Below are 22,290 nucleotides of genomic sequence, written 5' to 3' on the forward strand. Positions count from 1 at the left end.
GGAAACCATCTTTCTTTTTTTCTTCTTTCCTCTCTACCCCCCTCTTTTCTTTTTTTCCTTCCTCTATCCTTCCTTTCCTCCATTCCTTTTTTCACTCTCTTCTTCCTCCTTCTCCTTTTCCCTCCCTATTTCCTTCCCTTCTTCCTTCCCTCCTTCCTTCTCTCCCTCCTTCCTTCTCCTTCTCCTTCCTTCCTTCCTTCCTTCCTTCCTTCCTTCCTTCCTTCCTTCCTTCCTTTCTTCCTTCCTTCCTTCCTTCCTTCCTTCCTTCCTTCCTTCCTTCCTTCTCTTCCTTCCTTCCTTCCTTCCTTTTTTCTCTTCCTTCCTTCCTTCCTTTTCTTCTTTCCTTCCTTCTTTCCTTCCTTCCTTCCTTCCTTCCTTCCTTCCTTCCTTCCTTCCTTCCTTCCCTCCCTCCCCCTCACTCCACTTCTCTTTTCTTTCCTTCCTTCCTTTCTCATTGATTATCTTCCATAATCTTTGAATCATGGAACATTACTAACAGCAAAGAATTAAAATTTTAGATTACTCAAAGGGCAGTAGAGGGACTTGTGATAGATACTGGTAAGCCCCAGCACACTACGAAAAAAAAACTTGTACATGAGAAGTGACATGAAACACATCCCAGGAAATGTGTACAAACCTTCTTGTCTAAGGATGTTCGATAACAGGTGCACAAATTAGGTGCTCTTGAAGTCTTCAAAGATATGAAGGTCCACAGAGCACTAATCGTTGGATCATAGCCATAAAGTTGAAAGGGACCTTAGAAGTCATCTAGCTCAGAGGTGTGTGTGATGGAATATGCTCTTTCAAGAAAGTTAATTGTTAAATGTCTAGTGTGAACATTTATAACTCAGAAATCCACAAACTGTACATTGGGGCTTGATTCATTATTTTATTAATTGTTTGGTGTTTAAAAAAATCATGGAGAATATGTTAACAATTCAGGCTAAACTTAAAAGTGTGTTATCTTTATATTCCTCTCCTCCCTCCATTCCCATTCCCTACTCTTAATGAATTGCTAAACATTTACCAACACATCCCTGATCTAGTCCCATTATTTCTTTTTACAGATGAGAAAACTGAGTCCCAAAGGAAGAAGAGATTTTCCTGATGTCACAAAGACAGTAAGTAGCAGAACCATTATTGCAGCCCAAATCCTCCAAATTTTAGATATTCTGTACATGGTTGTGAATTGTACAAAATTCAAAGATGTGGATAGGTCATGTTCTAAACCAATGGAGGAAAATACACAGCACTAAGACCACTGATTCACTGAAGTAAAGACAAGATCTCCTTCCATTTTCTAAGCAGTGAGTTTCACTCTTCTCTTTACTGTGGGAGATTGAGCAAGTTATTGATCTCTCCAGGTCCCAATTTCCTCATTAGTAAAATGAAGGAATTAGACCCTCTCAATATTCATACCTTCCTGCTATTAATTATCTGAAATTTAACCTGTAAATATCTTGTTTCCACATAGTTGTTTGCATATAGTATTTCCTATTAGACTGTGAGCTCCTAGAAAAAAATTTTTTTTATTGTATCTCCAGTTCTTAACTCAGAGCTTGGTATACAGTAGGCTCATAATAAATGGTTATTGACTTGACTGTTAAATGCTATTAGTAAGGGCTTAATGAATTCTTGTAGATTTGACTTAACTAGAATAATCCTTTCTAGCTTTTAATCTATGATGAGCAAAATTAGTCTATCTAGAAAATCAGCATGGTATAGTCTAAGAACACAGATTTGGGGGTGAGAGGAGCTAACTTTGAATCAGATTATTAACATCTACCTGTTATTTGGGGCAAATCATTTTTTGAATCTCAATTTCTTCTTCTATAAAATGATTGAATCAGATGTTCTCTAAGATGCCTTCTGAACCTAAATCCTATGTATCTAGGACCTATAAAGCACCAAAAAGAGATTGGTACAAAATTATGCCCTTTCTCCCTGCTATTATATAACACCCTCAGCCACCTCTCAGGTCGTAGTAAGTAAATCCAAGAATATTCATTTCATTTAGAAGACTAAGTATTGATAATAAAACAGACAATGATGCCCAAGTTTAGAAAGGACATATGCCTGGCAAATGACAAGGAAATGAGTTTGAATAAATTACAGGGCACAGAGAAAGACATCCTGAAGAGTTAAAAACAGCGAGAAAGGGAACACTATGAAGGAGATAAAAGAGGTGGTGGCAAGAAATGACAAAAGAACTGGGTACAACCAGATCTAATGACCGAAAGTTGAGTAGGATTTCTAGATCTCCCTTAGGGTCCTTCCCAGATAGTCATAAGTATTTAATATTCTACTCTATATTTACCATTAAACATCTACAAGATGCATTCTTTGTAATGACTTCTAGTCATTTATACTCAATAGATAATGAACTTGAAGGTAGATATTGAATAGATCTAGAAAATCATCCAAGATGAATTCTATAGCTCCTCTAAAAGAAAAATGAAACCCAGAATGGCATCTATTGCCTGGGAGTGAAACCCAAAAAACTATTATCTCATGTGCACCAGTGTATTCTGACCAACATAAGGAAGTTCTGGAAGAGGGAAAGTGTTTAAGATAATCAGAACTCTGATCATAGGGACTTTTAGACAGAATAGTTGTTGTTGTTCAGTGTTTCAGTTTTGTATGACTCTTCATGACCCCATTTAGGGTTTTCTTGGCAAAGATACCAGAGGGGTTTGCCATTTCTCCAGGAACCAAGGCATAGAGGGGTAAATGACTGGCTAGGATCACACAGCTAGTAAGGCTAGATTTGAGCTCAGGAAGATTCCAGACTCCAAGTCTAGAGCTCTATCCACTATATCACCTAGCTGCCCCTCAAAAAAAGGGGGTCACATAAGAATTTTATTCAGAGAGGCTTTATAAAACCAAAAGAGAGGAAGTTTTTCCCTTGGAGAGAATGGCATTTGGAAAATGGAAAATCCCTTCAATAAAACAGTATGTGAAAATCCTTTTAACCAAAATGAATTACAATAAGTCTCTCTGTTTGAAGGCTTCTTCAATATTTTACAAATCACGCAATCATCTCCAGCATTTGGCACAAAGAAAATTCCACACTACAACCCTTACGGAACATTAGTGAGATCAAGATAAGCGACATCTCTGGAATACCAATGAAACTCCCCATACCTGCTGCTCATGTTGATGAAAATGGGATGCACATTGTCCATTTTTTCCTGTTAAAAATTCTAATCTGTGTTCAGGTATTCCTGGAAGTTCTTCAGGTTCATTAACAAGGTCAAAATCAATGTTATTTTACTGTTTGGAATCATTTTTGGCGGAACAATGAAAAGAAACCATAGTAGAAGTAGTCTTAATATAATCATTTTCTTTTCATTGTTCTTTATGGGAAAATAATTTGGCCCGAAATTTAGTGGTCCCATCAGGGAGGTGATATCTTTAAAAAGGTGGTCTGAAGGACAGGTTTTACTGTACTTTAATAGGCTTATAGATTAATATAAATCTTAATATTCATAATCTTTACCATTCCTTTTCTCAATATCTGTTCCATCTATACATCTATTTATAATGTATGTTTCAAACAAAAGATATACTTGATTTTTATGGAATATCCTGATGGTGCAACAGGGACAGCCACTTGACCTAGATTCAAGAAAAAGCCAGGAGGTCAAATTTATGGATACCAGACTGTTGAAAACAACTTTTAAATAGAAATATGACTGCCTAATATTCAGATTGCCTTTGTAAATTTGTCATGGGATACTTACTGGTTGTGTGTGACTAAATCACTAAAACAAATATGTATTAATTGTGAAAAATACTCACTATGTGACTGAAAATTAGGTGAATAAAATGCAGTACTTATCACCTTTAGTTTTCATTTTCTAATCAGGGGTGTAAAATATTTTAAACATACAAGTTCATGCAAGAAAATGAAAAGATAACTACTAAATAGAAGTTATTATTTTGACGGGGGTTGGGGAAGAGGGTGGAAGGAGAACAGCATGTGGATTTCTTCTTACTACTTAATATGTTAATATTCTGTGGGATCCCACAGAAACTTAAAAAAAAATCATTTAGTATTTGAATCATGAAGACATTTAAAAAGAATTGACATAAATTTTTATGTTTTAATTGAAATGGGAGAAAACATGTACTGAGAATCTACCTCTAGAAAAACTGAATCTTTTTAATAGTAATATTTAAATAACTACATCTGGCCTGGCCTAAAAGAATAGTAAGTAGAAAACTGGCATTGGAGCCAAAAAAATTTGGGTTCAAATCTGACTTCTGATACATCCTGAACACCTAACTAAGCAAATTGCTTAATCTGGGGGTAAATTAAGCCTAGGAGCAATTCTCTAAGTCTAGAAAATTTAGATAAATTGATGTGATGTAGATTGGTAGACAAATTTTCTTACCCCAACTAAATCACAAGTCTGACCCTACCTCCAAACCGCAGAAAACAAAAACAACTCTACATCTATAAGTTGTTTTGTTTTTTTTTTTTTGAAAAAGCTCTAGTTCCATAGATATCATGGGACTCGCTGGTAATTCCTACTACTGGGGAGGCTAAAGCTAGGTCTCTTGAACTCTGGAATTCTGAGCTATAGTAGGACTGGATCAATTAGTTCAGCACCAACATGGAGAGCTCCCAGGAGTACAGGACCACCGTGCTGCCAAAGATAGGGCAAACTAGCCCACATCAGAAACAGAACAGATCAAAATTTTCATATAGATCAGTAGTAGACTTTCTTATTATTGACTGTTATCTCTTTCATAGCTGTAGTTGACAGGGTATATATATGTTGATTTGATTTTGTCATTTGATTTTTATGGTTAAGCGCCTGAACATAAAAGTGAGATGTAGTATTTTCACTGAACTTAGAAATTGGTCTAGCCTAGCATATCACTTAAGAGATAGAAGATAAGAACATTGGATCTAGGGTCAGAAAACCAGGTTCAATACCAGCTTTATTACTTATTAGCAGTGTGATCTTGGGCACACAGGGCTTCTTAGAACTCAGTTTCCTCCTCCATGAAATGAGGAGTTTGGCTAGATAAAACCTCTGGCCCTTTCCAGCTCTAACTCTATGGTCTGATGAAAATATTGGCTGCTCCAGGATTTTACACCATAGAAAGTTATGGAATCAAATTTTGCCACTGACATTTTACTGACTTTCTAAGACTCAGTTTCCTTATCTGCAAAATGAGCTGGAGAAAGAAATGACAAACCACTCCAATATCTTTGCCAAGAAAACTCTAAATGAGGTCATGAAGAATCAATACATGACTAAAACAACTGAACAAACAGCAAAAATGACTTTTAAGGTTTATTTCAGCCATAGTAGTCTACAAGTTTGTAATATGGAAATCGTTACTTTGCAGTTTGCTTTTGCAGAGGATTGACTGAATCTGTTAATGACCAGCACTGGCTATGTTCCACAAAGGGGAATCATTTAAAAACATGATAAGCCTGAGATTACCCTGAAAGGGCCTAAGAGAGAGCTAACCAGTCTTTGAGATTTGTATGGCCTATTAGTGAAGAGTGTAAAGAGCTTTTTTTTGTGTCCCCAGAATTGGCAGCATAAGGATTAGTGTCTTTTATTTGAAAAAGTTCTGCCTATAGTTTAAAATAGTTTACAACGCCATATAGAAGAAAACATCTCAACTGTGTGGGGACACTGGACATCATGAAAGGTAGCCAGTGCTGGCCATTAACCAAGGCAGTTCATCCTGTGATCAAAGAAACTCTGTGAATGTAGGTCTACTTGTTGCCTATTAAAATAAAAGAATTTAATATTGATTTATAAACAAACAAGTGAATGAAGATGTCTGCGGAGTATTTAAGAAGTTAATTTTTTTTCTCAAGTGAGAATGTTCAATCAATCATTATAAATGATATGTTGCTCTTGTTTGGTCATGTCTGACTATTACTCCATTTTAGGGTTTTCTTAGCAAAGATATTGGAGTGGCTTGCCATTTCTTTCTCTAGATCATTTTATAAGATGAGGAAACTGAGGCAAAGAAGGTTAAATGACTTGTCCAGTGTCACACAAATAGTAAGTGTCTGAAGCTGAATTTGAACTTAAGAAGAAGAATTTTCCTGACCTTAGACTTGGCACTTTGTCAGATAAACCACCTACCAACCCAATAAATGATATAGGTATATTTAAGACAAAAAATTACAAATATTTTTCATGAGCCATGTGTTAATGACCACATCTTTATTAGTGCTTTTACTATTTATATCAAGTGTCCCCACATGGTAAAGATATACATTTATTAAGCCCCTATTACATTCCAGGCACCATTCTAAAATTAGAATTTCCCATTACAAAATTAGTATTTTGAAATTAATTTATATACTTTTAAAATTTATATCATTTATATATTCAAAAATGCTTATATATTATTTATATTATTTTAAAATTTATATTTTTAAAGGGAAAGCACTATATGTTGAGACACATATGATCCCATTTACATTCTTTAGATTGTAATACTGATAACTTTATATATACAGTTAAACATCTCAAATAGCTGTTGCAACATTTTAAAGGCTAAAATGTAATGTCCCCTGAAGAGACTGGCTGAGTCACCAGGTGGGAGAAAAATGTAAAGGAAAATCAGTTGTTTCCTCATCTGAAAAATGAGGGGGTTGGACTAGACAGTCTCTGAGGTCTCTTCCAACTCTAGGTTGAGGCTCTTATGATCCCATTTACATTCTTTAGATTGTAATACTGATAACTTTTTTGGAATAGTCTGGCCCCTTCAAGTTTGGTTTAAAACACTACCAACAATTCCTCGATGAAAGGCAAGAAAAGAGAGCAATCCGTTAAAGGTTTTGGTGGATTGCATCTTACAACGCCCCTTTTCCTATTTCCATTCCATTTTCATTGTTCTATTTTACAAAATTGTCTGATCCTAGTCTTTCTCTTGAAGACCCTTGTTTTTGCCAAAATGGCGATTTGGGCTTGGGCAGAAGATGTCAGATACATCTGTAGCCCTTTAGAAGGCTAACCTTTCTTGAAACTTGAGTCTGGTTTTTCTCTTTGGTATTCAGGGCTCCACAGTCATTGACACAGTACCCCCTCCACTACTCACCTTGGGCACTGGCTTTCCGAAATCTGCATGAAAATCGGGAATTGTCAGAGTAATTTGCCACTTACCCACTAGTTCTCCATGCCTTTCGTGTTTTGATCAATAAAAACTTAAATCTTTTACCCAGTTTGTAACAACCTCTTCCAAGGCATTATATTCTCCCTAATCTTTTCAAGTTCTGGTTGTACAGTTCCCCATTTTCAATGATATTCATTTTAAAAGGTTAACAAACGAGAAACTAAACCAACCATACAAATAACAGCCAAAAGAACAGTTTCCAAAATGTGTTGCTGTAGCGCCGTCTCAAATTTAATATTCAGACAGAGTGAAGCTAAAGGCCACCAAACCAGGTGGATAAAATAGTACAGCATTTTATGACTCATTCTTAAATGAAATCTCTTAAATATTGCTAATGAAGCCAGTTATCCTACACAGGCCTGTAATGCGCCCTTTCTAAGCTGGTTCAGTTACATTTCCCTGACTAGCAATTTACCCCAGGCCCCTATTAAATGAATTATCACGGCTCCTAAATCATCTCTGCGGGGGTTTCCTCTAATCCCATCAAGACACTTACACTCCCTTTCTTCCCTCCTAGAGACATAATGAATTATTATTTCATGGGGAGCTGTTAAAGAGGCCCCTTTGGAAGAGTATAATGTGTGAAGGGGTGGAGGGGAGGGAGGATTGAACTGCGCTTGGTGAAAGCTGTGGTGGGTACATTTAGCCCGGGGCTGCTTACGGATCATACCGGAGAAACAAAGGCCAACTACACAGCCACCACCAGCCGCCCCCGTTGTCTCCCCCTCCCCTGGGATTGAAGTGGATTCTCCCACTTGGCCCCAAGGAAAGGAACTGTCCTCGTCCAAACTCCCCTACAGCTACCCTCCCTCCCCCTCTGTCCACTGCCCTCTGGGTTACCCCCGCAGCCAAGAAAAGCAAAGGGAAAAAGAGAATATAAATGTTTTCCTTAACTGGAGGAAACACTGCACTCACAAACCACTTGCGGAATCCATTAAGCTAATTTATTAAACACAGTTTGTCTTGAGTGACTAAGCTGAGCTGATAATGATTAAAAAAAAAACAAAAAAACTAAAACATAAATAGAAGAAAGCCAAGAGACAATGGTTATTTATATTTTAGGGGCCACAAAAAGATAGATTTTTTTTTTTTTTTTTTTGTCTTTAGAGTTCAGCTGTCCAGAGGAGTTCAAAAGATTTGATGCCCAGAATACATGAGGAAAGTGTCGGAAACGTTTTCTGACATATCGGTTTGAAACGATCCTAAATATTGGGGAGGGACTCCTATTTGATAAAACTACGAGGAAAACAGGAAAACAATCTGGCAGAAATTAAGTACAGACCAACATCTCACATCATACACAAAGATAAACTCCAAAAGGTTACATGACTTAGATATAAAAGGTGACATAAGCTAGTTAAAGAATCATGGAATTTTTTCCTTTCTGATGTATGGATAGTGGAAGAGTTCATTTATCCAAATAGGGGATAAAAAAGATAACAGGAAATAAAAGGGACATTTTTGATAAAAAAAAAAAAAAATTTAAAAATCTCTACACAAACAAATCTAATTGATGCAACCTCATCAATAAACCGCAATTCCAGATGTCCAATGAAGAAACACACTTCTTTCTGCAAGAGAAGTGATAGATTTAAAATGTAGAATGAGGCATATGTTTTTGAACATAGTCAACTTGGGCATTTGTTTTGCCTATCTATATGTGTTTGTTATGAAAATACTCTTTTTCTCTTCCCTTTACTGTTCAATCCAGGAAGAGGATGAGAAAGAGATTAATATCATCAGTCAGAAATAAAAAAAAAAGTTATATTAGCCCAAGATCCCATTGTCTGTCATATATATCACTGTTGACGCATATTGAGTTTAAAGACTTCAAGGTTTATTTAAAGACTTCAGGTTTTCTTCTAGATAAACTAGATATCTTCTAGATAAAGTTCAACTATTCCTCCCCAATCTTATACTTGTGAAGTTAATTTTTGGATTTATATATAAGATTTTACATTTATCTATCATTAAATTATTTGGCTTAGTCAGTGTTCTAGCCTGTCAAGAACCTTTCAGGTCTTTGGAGTTTGGGTATGTTAGTTATCCCTTCCAGCTTTGCATAACCAGCAAATTCAATAAGCCTGTCATGTAGCCCTTGTGCAAGTTATTGATAAAAATGCTGAACATCATAGTTGCAGGTCCAGCTCCCTGGGATATTCCACAGGAGACTTCATGTCATGAACATCTAACATTAAAGGTATCTCATTGTGTTTGACCATTTCTTTTAGTTCCAAATTCACTTAATTGTACTATCAACTCATTTTTCTCCATTTTTTTCATAAGATGAGAATGTGTTACTTTAGTAAACGGCAGCTAAAGGGTACAGTGAATAGAGTCCTGGACTGGAGTTAAGAAGACCTGAGTTGAAATTTGTTCTCAAATACTTACTAGCTGTGGGAATCTGGGTAAGTCACCTAGACTCTGTCTCCCTCAGTTTCCTCATCTGCAAAACAGGATTATAATAGCACCCACCTACTGTGTTATTATGAAGATCAGATGAGACAGTAAGATGCTTAGCCTGGTTCCTAGATCATAGTAGCCTCTATGTTCCTTTCCCTTTTCCTCTTCTCACAATTGCTTTGTTAAATCTAGGTAAACTATATTGCATACCCTTCATCTATCAGGTTAGTGACCCTTTCAAAATAGGAAATTTAGTCTACTATGACTTTTTGATAAGATAATGCTGTTAGTGCCCCCTTTTTTGTCTCCACCTTTTCTAGATATTCACTAACAATGTCTTTTTTTTAAAAATTGTTTTAGAAATTTGTTAGAACTCATTATCTTATAATTTTAAAATTATTTTTTTCTACCATTAAAAAAAAAAAAATCAAGACACTTTCCTTTCTCCAATCTTGTAGTTCTCTCTTCTCCACACCAGAGGAACTAGGTGTTGTAGTGGACAAAATGCTAGGCTTGGAGTTAAAATCTTCATGAGTTCAATTCTGGCTTCAGGTACCTAATAGCTGTGTGACCCTGGGCAAGTTACTTAACCCTGTTTGCCTCAGTTTCCTCATCTATAAAGTGAGCTAAAGAAGAAAATGGTAAACCACTCCAGTATCCTTGCCAAGAAAATCTGAAATGGGGTTATGAAGAATCAGACTTGACTAAAATAACTAAACAATGACAACAACTCATCTGCCAGTCCTTTCATCATTTGAGATTTAATTGTTTTGGGCCAAGTCACTTTAATTTATATAGGACAGCTAGGTGTTCGATCATTATTGCCTTACTTAAACAGTACAATAGCTCCCTAGAAGCCATTTTTGTTTGCAATTGACCAGAATGAAAGTGGTCTTTCTCTTTGATAGGGAAAATAGAAGCAAAGTAAGCATAAAATAAGTCTGCTCCTCGTTTATTATGATTTGATCCATCTAAAACACCAGTTATTCCTTTTCTGATCCCTTTTCTCCCCCAATATAGCCAAAAACTCCTCAAAAAATCCCATCCAAATCCCCATTTTATTGTCTTTAGCTTTCTCTGCCAGCCTCAGTTCATTCAGAGGTTTAGTATTCCTAATACTACTGTAGGTCCTTGCCATGATTTTGTATTTTGTATTCTGTATAGTTCCTTCTATCTTCTATATGTATCTTTTTAAAAATCTGGACCTATCTGGTGCATTTAATACTGTTGGCCAGTTTTTTCCTCCTCTTTCTTTTCCTTTTCCTTTTCCCTCTCAATTTCTCTTATATCTATGTAACCACGCCTCATTTTTCTTTGCTAGCTCATAATACTTAATGCGCTTCAAACTGCTAGTGGTCTCCGTGGTTCTGTTCTGGACTTTCTTCTTTCTCTCTATGCTCTTTGCCTTGATGACCTCATCAGCTCTCATGGATTTAATTATCATTTCTCACTCTCAAATCTATAGATCCAGGCCTTTTCGTTCTTCTAAATTTCAGTCCTGAATTATCACCTTCCAGTTGAAAGTTTCCAGTGGTTCCAATTAGTTCTTTGAACTTATCATATTCCAAAGAGCTCTCATTATTTTTTTATTTTTCCCTGCAAATCCATTTCTCATCCAAGTAGGTACCATCATTCTTCCAGTCTTTCAGGTAATACTGATTTTATTATCTAAAAAAACAAAATTAAAGTCTGAATCTGCCATATGAGGCAAGGAAAAGCTTATACAATGGAGAGAAAGAGGGGGAGAGGAGAAGTGAGGGAACCTTAGTCTCATAAGAACTGGCTCAAAGAGGAAATAAATACACACTCAATAAGGGTATAGAAATTTATCTTATCTTGCAGGAAAGTAGGATGGGAAGGGGATAAGAGAAGGCAGGAAGGGTGATAGAAGAGAAGGTATATTGGAGATAGAGGTGTCAATACCAAAACACTTTTGAGAAGGGTCAGGGTGAAAGGAAAGAGAAAATAGAATGAACAGAGGGGGAAATACAATTAGCAAGAGTAACTGGGAAAATAATTTTGAAGCAAGTTTCTTTGATGAAGGTCTCATTTCTCAAATGTAAAGGGAACTGAGTCAAATTAATTTTTAAAATGAGTCATTCCTCAATTGATAAATGATAAAAAAAAATAAACTATGCCCAAAAGCTATAAAATCATGCATATCCTTTGACCTAAAAATACCACTATTAAGCATTATCCCAAAAGAAAAAAAAAAAAGGAAAAGGACCTACATGTACAAAAATATTTATAATTGTTCTTTTCTCAGGGCAAAGAATTAGAAATTGAAGGGATGCCCATCAATTGGGGGATGGCTGAATAAATATGATATGTAATTATCATGGAATATTATTTTTTTCTATTGGAAATGATTAGCAGGATGTTCCTGGGAAAACCTGGAAAGTCCTCCAAGACTTTCAAGCAAAATGAAATATACTGGGATAATCAGCTATGAATGACTTTGCTATTCTCAACAAAACAATGATCCACAACTGCTCTGAAAGAGTTGTTAAAAGAAAAGGTACCCACACCCAGAGAAAGAACTGATTGTGTGTGAAAACAGACTGAAGCATACTTTTTAAAAATTTTATTATTCTTTGCAGGAGGTGATTTATGTTTTCTTTTGAAACATGACTTTAATGGAAATGTTTTGCATAACTTTGTATATTCCTTCTTAATGGAGGGTGAGAGTGGAGAGGAAATGAAAGAATCTGGAAGTCAAAATTTTAAAAACAAATGTAAAAAATTGTTCTATATGTAACTGGGGAAAATAAAAAAATATTAAATAAAAAATTGATAACACTGGTATTATTCTCACATCTCTTTTCATTTCCCATAGGCCACGTATCAAGTTAGTTGCTAGATGTTTCTGTCTCCACAACATCTCTAGCAGAAGACCTTTCTTTTCTCTAGTCATATAATTACCACTTTCAATGAGGCTCTAATTATTCTTACCTAGGTTATTGCAACAACATCCTAATGGGTCTCTCTGCCTCAAGTCTTTCCTTACTCTAGTCTATCACCATGTTATTGTCAAATTGGCTTCTCAGTTTCTCAGAAGCAACATTTCATATTATCTCCCTGTCTTTATACTCACCATCCTCCAGGCTTGGAATTCATTCTCACTTACCTCATAGAATCTTTCTCTTTCTTCAAGACAAAGCTCAAACATCATCTTCTAGAGGAAGCCTTTTCCAACCCCTCTTAATTCTAGAGCCTTCCCTCTTTTACTTATTTACTATTTATCTTCTATGTAGCTTGATTTATATATATATTTGTTGACACACAATCGTTCCTTATTAAACTCTTCTAGATTGATTAAAACTTATCTGTTAATGAGTTCTTTGTGCATTCACATGGGTTTATTTAAGTAATTTCCTCTTTTATTCATCAGATTATATTTTTGAATTATATTTTTCACCATTACATTGAATTCCCAATCCCTATATTTATGCCCACCTGCATTTTTGATTTCCTTCACAAGCTAATTGTACAATATTTCAGAGTCTGATTCTTTTTGTACAGCAAAATAACGGTTTGGTCATGTATACTTATTGTGTATCTAATTTATATTTTAATATATTTAACATCTACTGGTCATCCTGCCATCTGGGGGAGGGGGTGGGGGGTAAGAGGTGAAAAATTGAAACAAGAGGTTTGGCAATTGTTAATGCTGTAAAGTTACCCATGCATATAACCTGTAAATAAAAGGCTATTAAATTAAAAAAAAGAATTATATTTTTCCAAATTGATAAAAAGTATACTTTCATTCATATGAAATAACCCCATAATGAATTTAAATTTGTGTGTAAGGCACAAAAGGAGAGAGAATGAACTAAAAAGGTAAAAAAAATAAAACAAAACTCTATATCTTCTTTTTCTCTCCTTTGTGTCAGATTTTCATGATATGTACACTCTAAGTATGTTTGATCTAAATCATACACAAATTTTTTCTTACCTTAGTGATATGAGAATCCCAGGGAAAAAACATTGAAGGGACTTATCCAAAAGGAATTAGTTTATATGAGTAAGAGTTGACTAATAAAAACAACTTTATTTTTTGTACATCGAAAAAATGCTTTAGCCTTATGAAGACCACATGGCTATTAGCTTTTGTTATACCATTTCCCATGACACACAACTTTTTGATAATAAGTTAGCTTATAAGATTAATACCCACCTATATAGTAGATTCTTAAATAACACATAGAAGAAAGTCACTAAGAATGCCATACTTTTCATTAGTTCCTATCAAGTTGAAAGGGATATGGAATGGAAATAAAAATAAATAAATGTGAACAATGCACAACTGGGAAATGTCTTGTAGTATCTCATGCTTAATACTCAGCATCTATTAATATGGTAAAGCTCCTGTGACAAAGTTGAATTTTTTGCAAAATTTAAAAGAAGGGAGAGAACACTCCAATTTTAGCTTCAACCAACATTGTTTATGATCTTGCTTTGCACAGAGCACTAGATTGGCTCTAGAAAAGATTTTTTCTTAAATTTTTGTTGCTATCTTTTGTTTTTTAATATCTCTTTCATTTTCTAATATAATCATCTTTTTTCCCTTCTGTGTAAGGGTTTTTTTTTTTTTTTCTTATAATAAAGACCAAAAAAAAGAAAGAGGAAGGGAAGTAGAGTTAGTGTGAGGAAACAATTCAATAACACTAAGCAGATCCATTAACTAAATCCTCCTGTATGTTCAATTTTTGAAGGAGATTTTTGAATAGGAGCTTTATTTCCTCAGTGTGGTCACATCTTCCACTGATGTAAATATCAACTCACACATACATTCACATCCTATATTATTCTTGCCCACGTTCTTCCATAAATCCTGCATGGAAGAGTTGCTTCATGTACTGTAAACCTTCCTTCCTTTGGATCTTTTAATATTTTATGAACACCATTGCCATTCTTAGGATGTGTAGGTGTTTATTTTTTATACCAAATTCTTGTTGCACAACTGCCTCTCACTCTTTTTTTTTCTGACTAAATATGTCCTTAATGATATCATTTAAACCACTTCTAGTGCAAAAATCATAACTGGGAAACAGGTAGGTAAGAGGCAGGCTTTGAGAATTTCATGAAGCTGAAATACAGGGAAGTACAGTAATGGACAAGTATAATTGCATTTAAGTTTTATTCTGAATTAATGATTTAATTAATTGTCCTTTTTAGATGTCCTTCCTAACCCAGAGAGAAACTGTGGCAGGAGAACCTCGAGTCTTGGGTCATTTTTGCTTTTTAATCAGGGCAAAGCCAGAAGAGATAATTCTGCCTTAGGTTATTGAAAAGCCCAGAAATAAGTATTTAATTCGGGCTCTTCTGCCCCACCCTCAAGTCACTTTGTACAAAATCAAACCTTTTCTCTTATCTTCTTCTATTTTATAATCTTAACAGTGTGGAATGTAAGAGTTGAAATAGATCATTCAAATCATTTCAAGGGTGGTAACTAAAGTCAAAATTTAAAGCCATGCCATCTGATTCCTTGTAGTGTTACATTGGGTTAGCAGGAGGGATGAAAATGAACAATTGGGGTCATCTTTAGGAGCCTCAAGCAGGGAGCTGAGCCCTTGTTGCACACCGAATTGATAACTTTTCTTTCACGGTTAATCCTTCAATGACTGATAAACCACGTCCCTTGGTTAAGGAGTTGCTACCAGCCACTAGATTTTCTAGAGAATCTATCATTTCCTGATTTTTCTGACTTTCCTGGCACTACCAGGTCAGCCTGGTTATAAGGGGAGAAGAATTCACACCCTGTCCTACTGCCCTAGCTGAAGCTAATTCTGCTCCATGGCCTGATCTGGAACTCCTGATCCTTTTCTGCAAAGGTGGAAGATCAGAAATGCTTGATCTTACCAAGATGAATCTCTAAGTTCAACCGTTTTGTCCATACAAAAGGAGAGGCTGTGAGCTTGGGTAGTTGGAAAACCCAGGACATTTCAATGTCCTGATGATTTATTACCAGGGCCAATGGAAATATTGCAGACCACAATATCATTTATCATTTAATTATATATCTCACAGAAAAATAAAGTCTATGACCATGAAAAAAAATGTGGGCTGATCCCTGTCTTACCCCCTTCAAGGAATGGGGCACAGCTCTAACCCTGGAGAGCCCTTGGTGAGCCTTTGTGTTTCACTGGTTCTGTTCAGTAGTGATACCAGTATAAGGCCTTTTTAAAAATGAGATTATTTCTTCACCCAATAGCATTTTTTCTCTACTGTTTTCTTTTTACTTCTCTCATAACCACCCCTCCCTTCCTTCCTATTCCCACCCCCAGTTCCATGTTTCTTATTTCTTTAATTAATTCCTACCACTGGGGGTGTCTTTAAGAGTTAAACTTGGAAAGGACTATTATTTACACATCAGAATTGAAGACTTGTCGCCAGAAATTTATTCTGGGGGCTAGCCCAAGTTTTTTCTAAATTTCCCACTATTTTCATTGTATGTGTCCACCTAGCATCCTGGTAAACAAAGTAGCTAGGTAGCTCACAGGATTTGGAATCATGAAGACCTGAGTTTAAATCCTGCCTTGAACACCTACTGGTCAAATCACTTAACTTTTCTTTACTTCAGTTTCTCCCATCTCTCAGGTAGGAATAATAGTAGCACCTGTCTCAGGAAGTTGTTGTGAGGATCAAATAAATTAATGTTAAGTGAAGTGCTTTTGAAATCCTGATATGTCTATGTGAATGTTAGCTGTTTAAAGATATACAGATATTAGGATGAGACTCCTAGGAGGAGGAAGAGGAATTAGGAGGAGATTCCATTAAAATGGAAATTCACAAGTATAGGGATTATCTGTGAAGCATGGTAGCTACCTCATTTCCTACAGGAAGTCAGAGAAGCAACAGGAAAACAGAATTATTTTAGCATTTTTCTTTTTAAAGTAAAGATAAATGTTTTTCAGTTTGGGCTATCAGAAATTAGATAAACATGCTTGTAAATAATCTCCCTTTAAAGCCTTATTTTCTCATTCTCACATATCAAAGTAGATCTTTGTTAATATCATTTGATTCAATATGTGCACAGACCATTTCTAGACTGCCAAGTCAGAGTCAAAGTTCAAGCCACCATATGTTGAAAAGGACAGGTCTAAAAAGCTGTTTTCCCAGTTGTAGAAGCCATGGTTCCTTGGTTCCCTATGTAATTCCATGGTTTAATGAATGCATTTGTTAGAGGCCTCTTTTCCCATTGGTTTTTCATCTCCATTTGTAGCCATGTTTGATTGGAACATGAAAGTGGAAAAATGATTAGATGTCCGTGTTGTTCTTTGCTTTGTTCATAACAATAAAATACCAGGTACATGTTTTCCCACATAGTAAAAATTACATAGTATATCTCCAATAGCAGCTTTCAACGGATGACCTTAAAATACTTTTCAGGGAACATCATGAAGGATCCCCTTTCGATGGGCTCATTATTTAATGAGCTAAACTAAAGAATAGTACTTTTATCCAACAGAAACCCAGTCAGTGAACCAACAGCAAATCTGGCAACAGAATTCAGGCTCTTTATCATTGGTCCTAGATGGAATTTTTTTTTTTAACTAAATGAATATAGTATTCATATATAAGCATGTGAGTGATTGGTTGTGGGATAGTTTCCAAATAGTCTCAAACTTCTTTAGTCCTAGAGTCAAATCACCAACACTTATTCTTTCTGTCTCTCTTCACTATTTCCCTGACAGTTGTGAAGATTTTCCCTCTACTACATTTTTAACCTCATCTATAGAAAATGCCAAGAAAAAAGGGTGTTTTTTCATGTTTTCTCTATGACAGATATTGTATCTTTCCTCTCAGACTTCACTCTTCTAGAGTTGTGCTTTACTGTTGTCAGTGTATGCTGTTAATTCAGTGATTTATAGGGGAAGACCTCTGATTAGAAGTAGACCTTTGCCCTCTTCCTTTAAATGTGGAAAAAATAAGATAAGGTTTAGTTTATGATTCTTAATTGCTTACCACTATTATTTTCTAATGATACGGCACTTAACAAATTGCTTACTATGCTTTTGACAAGTCAGTAGTAAGAAAAGAAGATTAGTGTGTAAAATTTTTAGAAATAAATATTGAATTACAGAAATTTTTATTTTATTTTTTTAAAAAAGAATTTATCAGTACTGTCTGACTCTGAACAAGTCATTTAATTTTTTTTGTGCTCTGGTCAATTCTTTAAGACTATGAGCAATGGAGAAGGTGACAACCTTTACTGATAGAGAGGATTTCCTCATCTGGGAATTCCTTAGATTAATGATATCACAGGGCTTAGATTTCACTGATTTCCTATCTCTATATGATTGTATAATAAAAGGTAAATTAACTTAATTTTTTATAATTCTCAGTGCCTGAAATCCTGAGTTGTTTGGGTATATATCATCAGCACACATACACACACACACACAGAGCTCATCAGGCTGTGTACATATGTGTGCATATATGTATGTATGTGTGTATATCTATATTTATCTGTCCATGTCTGTCTGTCTCTCTGTGGCTGTATATATAGTCAATCTGTCTGTATATGTCTTTCTATCCATCTTTCTATTTACCTCATCAGAGCAATGATTTTATTTTTTAACAGTCTACTTCCAAGAAATTTGAATATGGCATGTTTTATGTGTGAGTACCAAATAACCTTCTAGGTGATGATAGGCAATAGGAAATGTCAGTCCCTTAAATAATCATTCTCTCCACATACTGTTCATACTATGATAATGCTATCTGATTTTTATTGAGAATAGTACCTTTATCCAAATGAATCAAAGGGTTAAAAAAAGTACTTTCTACATATAAAGTGCTATCTAAATTCTTAATGTGATTATTGTTTTTGTTGGTGTTCTAACTATGCCCTACCACAGGATAAAAAGACTTTCCCAGAACTTTTCTCTTCCTGTTTAATGTAAAGAAAGATATGTTACTTGAGAAATAGAACAGAGGCTCTGGTGAATCTGGGTGAGCTCACTCCTTTTGAGGGATGGACTTTTGGGTATGGTGAACAAACTTTTCCATATTTCTGGCTAGTCAGCTGGAATTATGATTCAATTTACCTTACTTAAGTGAGTATTAGTTCACTTGACTTTATAAGTTTTCTGTTTATTCTTCAATTCCAAGAAAAATAAAATTCAATTCTAATTTGATTGTGATGGGCATGTTCAGTGCTATCTTATCCTGCCATCTCAGAGGAAACATGTTATAAAAAGGGAATAGGCACTTTCTAATATTAGTATCTCACTACCATAATTTCAAATTTACCTTGCTTTTCTTTATATGTAACCACAGCCTTATCTCCAGTCCCATCACTGGCCTGTTAAGTAATTTGCAAAAAGCTAACAAAGTCTGGCTACATCCTCATAGCGACTGTTTAAACCCATTACTTTTTCTTTTAATCAAATCACGGTTGTGTCAAAATATACCATTCTGGCCATGAATCTCCCTGGCTTGTTACAGGTCACCGGTTGCACCTTGAAAATGTTTGCTCTCCTAAGCGTCTTCTCTCCGGCCTCCAGCTAAATTGCTCAAGACCAGACCTGATCATTTTTCTATACACATAGAACTCTAATTAACATAAACAGAGAAGCAAGGAGAATCTCAGCAGTGAAGAAAGGAGGGAAATGTTTTAGATTAGCAAATGACTTCACAGGGCTATAGTCAGATAGGGATTTAAATTATACTGGTTCAGATTCTGCTGAAAATAAAACAAAACAAAACAAAAAACCAACCAGAACCCAGCAAATCCCACAGAATTTCTTTACCCTGAATTACTGGGTGATTTCACCGCTCATTCTTTCCTACTTTTAGAAATATTTTATCTAAAGCTGCCAGAGGACCAGTAAGGGAAACAGTAATTATATTTAAACAGCCCACAATACGCTAACATAAAATATTTGTACAGGCTCTTAAATGAGAAGCTAAGTGCCAGGGGCTATTTTCATTGTTTAATGTATTAAGTAAATAAAAATGTATCTAAGATGTGGACACGCAATTAGTTTTGAGTTATTTATCCTGGAGTTTGTATGGTTTAGAAAAACTCCATCTTCTTGGCTGATGCTGTCCTAATGCATTTAACTTCAGCCATCAGCTATGATTAAACACCTGCTGTTGTGGGGAAACAAAGCACACTAATCCAATATGTATTTCTGACATCTTAAATATCACCCAGTCCCCTGACATCAGGCACAGCTTTTCAGCGGGATGGAATTCCAGAGCATATTTTTCTAATTTATGGATGGACAATAAATCAAAATTAAGCCTTGGGCAATGAAATATACATCAGTGCAGAATGAACTGACTGCAAACTAGGGCAGCGCACAGCCGAGGGGGAGAGGGTCTATTAATGGAATCCTAAGCTGCAAACATTGAAGTGAGAATTAAGGAAGTTTATATCACATTTTTGCCTCTAGAAGAAAAAAAAAATCCTAAAAAGCAAAAGCAGAAAATGGGTGGGGGGAGAATTCCATTTTGCAGGATATGAGGTTATGCAGGGAATGTTTAGCTTCTAGTGGAGTGCTATTTTTAAAGACTTGCCTCTGGATGATTTAGATAACTAATCTCTATAGCTTTATTTTAAATATTTAAGGTAGTTTTAGATTTTTAAAATTGATCTCCTACTTGACTCCCCTGGAAGTTTGAATAAAGGTGGAGGGGTGTTAGTATAAAGGTTTTAGTCTTCCTTTAGAAGCAGGAAAAGGAAAGGAGGGAAAATAGAAATTCTCTGATTCGTTTGGGTGTGACTTGGATTGGGGAGCTGTCTTAGTGCTGAAGGTGCTTCAGTCTCCTGTTTGACCTCCAGATATGCTGAAACATGGAAATGATATACAGTTCGACTTTTATTCTAATCAGAAATTAGGCATTCCTCATGCATATGCTTATAGATACCCCCTTTTCTGTATCTACCTCTATATCCCCATTCCTGACCCAGAATATTCTTGACCCACTCTATTATATTCCTACATATGACCAACCCACCCCATACCTACCTATTGTATTGCAGTTATTGTAGGCCGATAACAACATCCAACACTAGATACTATATTTGCATCTTTGGATACATCAGACCCCTTTTCAACCAGTATTTCATGAGTCCTTACAACATCCTTGTTGTAAAGAGATAAATGGAAAGTATCATCTGCATGTTAGAAATGGAGGTAGAAAGGCATAAAGAGATTAAGTAGTATGCCAAGAGTTACAAAGCAAGGTCATGGTAGAAGTGGAGAAAGCTGCCTTTATGTCTTATTTCCAATATTCTTTCTTGTCTGCTGAGGAAAAGAAGTCCAGAGTCCTCCAATTGATACTTTATAGGGAATTTTTGTATCTGATTCTTGGTAAGTTTCAAATGCTTAGAATCACCTTGTCTAGAAAAATTTAAATGTTTAGTATTCATTATTTACAATCACAATTCCCAAAGACCCATAATAAAATGTACCACTCACCTCCAGAGAGAGAGGTGATGAACTTAGTGAACTTAGATTGAAATTTGTATTTTTTGGACATGGGCAAAATGTGAGTATTTATTTTGCTTGAGTATGCACATTTACTGTACGGACTTTGTTTTTCTTTTCTTTTTTTTTCCAATAAAGGGAGATGGGAGAAAATAAAAATAGATTTTTTTCAAATTAACAAAAATAAAATTAATGTTACAGAAGAAATGCATACTGTAGGGATTTTTTTTTTAAAAGTACAAATGATCTAGAAAGAAACAGCCCTGCTCATTGGGCCCTTGATATCCTTGGCCATACATTCTGAAATTCTAGAGATACAATCAGTTTGAATCATGGGTTGATTTTGCTATTCCTTGTAGGCAGCTGCTGCTGAGATTGAGCCACTTTGACTGCTTCAGAGCTTTGAAAATTAGGACTATTATCTCTTTAAGTAGAGAATTCTTCCTACCCTCTCTGACTGCTTCTTTTCTATTTAAACTCTAGCTGGAAGCTGACTCTTTATGGAATACATACATGAATCAAAGAAGAAATCCTTTGTCATATTTTTTTTTCATTTTTATAGCAAGATCAATTTTATAGTAAAGATGATAATAGCTAATATTTATAGAATGCTTTAAGATTTGCAACATTAGCTCATTTGATGCACAATGAAATAGGTAGCATTATTATCCCCACTTTTGCAGATGCAAAAACTGAGGTAAATGACTTGGTAAAGGTTATACAGATAGTAAATAGATGAAAAAAGATTTGAACTTGAGTCTTTGTGATTTTATGACACCAGAGCATACATACAAAGAATAATTTAGCAATATCTAAATATAGAATCTCATATAATTCTGATGATTGTAAGAGTATATGAAAATTAACTTTCAAAAGCAATCAGATTATCATTGGTTTGAAACAACAACTACAATTTCTAACACCTTGAGCATAACACATTCAAGGAAAGGCCTCCTTACCTGCTAACTATTCTAAGATGCAGAGAGTACACTGTTCATACCACATTTATCTCTTTTTGCAGACTTGGAAGTTATCTCTGATTTAACAAATTGGTGCTTTTATGCATCATTATTTAATGTGATCCAACCTTCCAGAGTAGATAAGCTGTGTATAAAACACCCAGGACAAATTACAGTTATGTGTTCATGGTCACTATTATCTTACTCTTTCATTTGAATTTTAATATAAAAATTATTTTCATTTCCATAATATTCATGCTAAACCCAAAGAATTTAAATTTCACAGTATAACTATTAATGAATCTGGCACAGGTCTATCCATGCTA

The sequence above is a fragment of the Sarcophilus harrisii genome, chromosome 1, assembly GCF_902635505.1.
Source record: "Sarcophilus harrisii chromosome 1, mSarHar1.11, whole genome shotgun sequence".
Classification (NCBI taxonomy): Eukaryota; Metazoa; Chordata; class Mammalia; order Dasyuromorphia; family Dasyuridae; genus Sarcophilus; species Sarcophilus harrisii.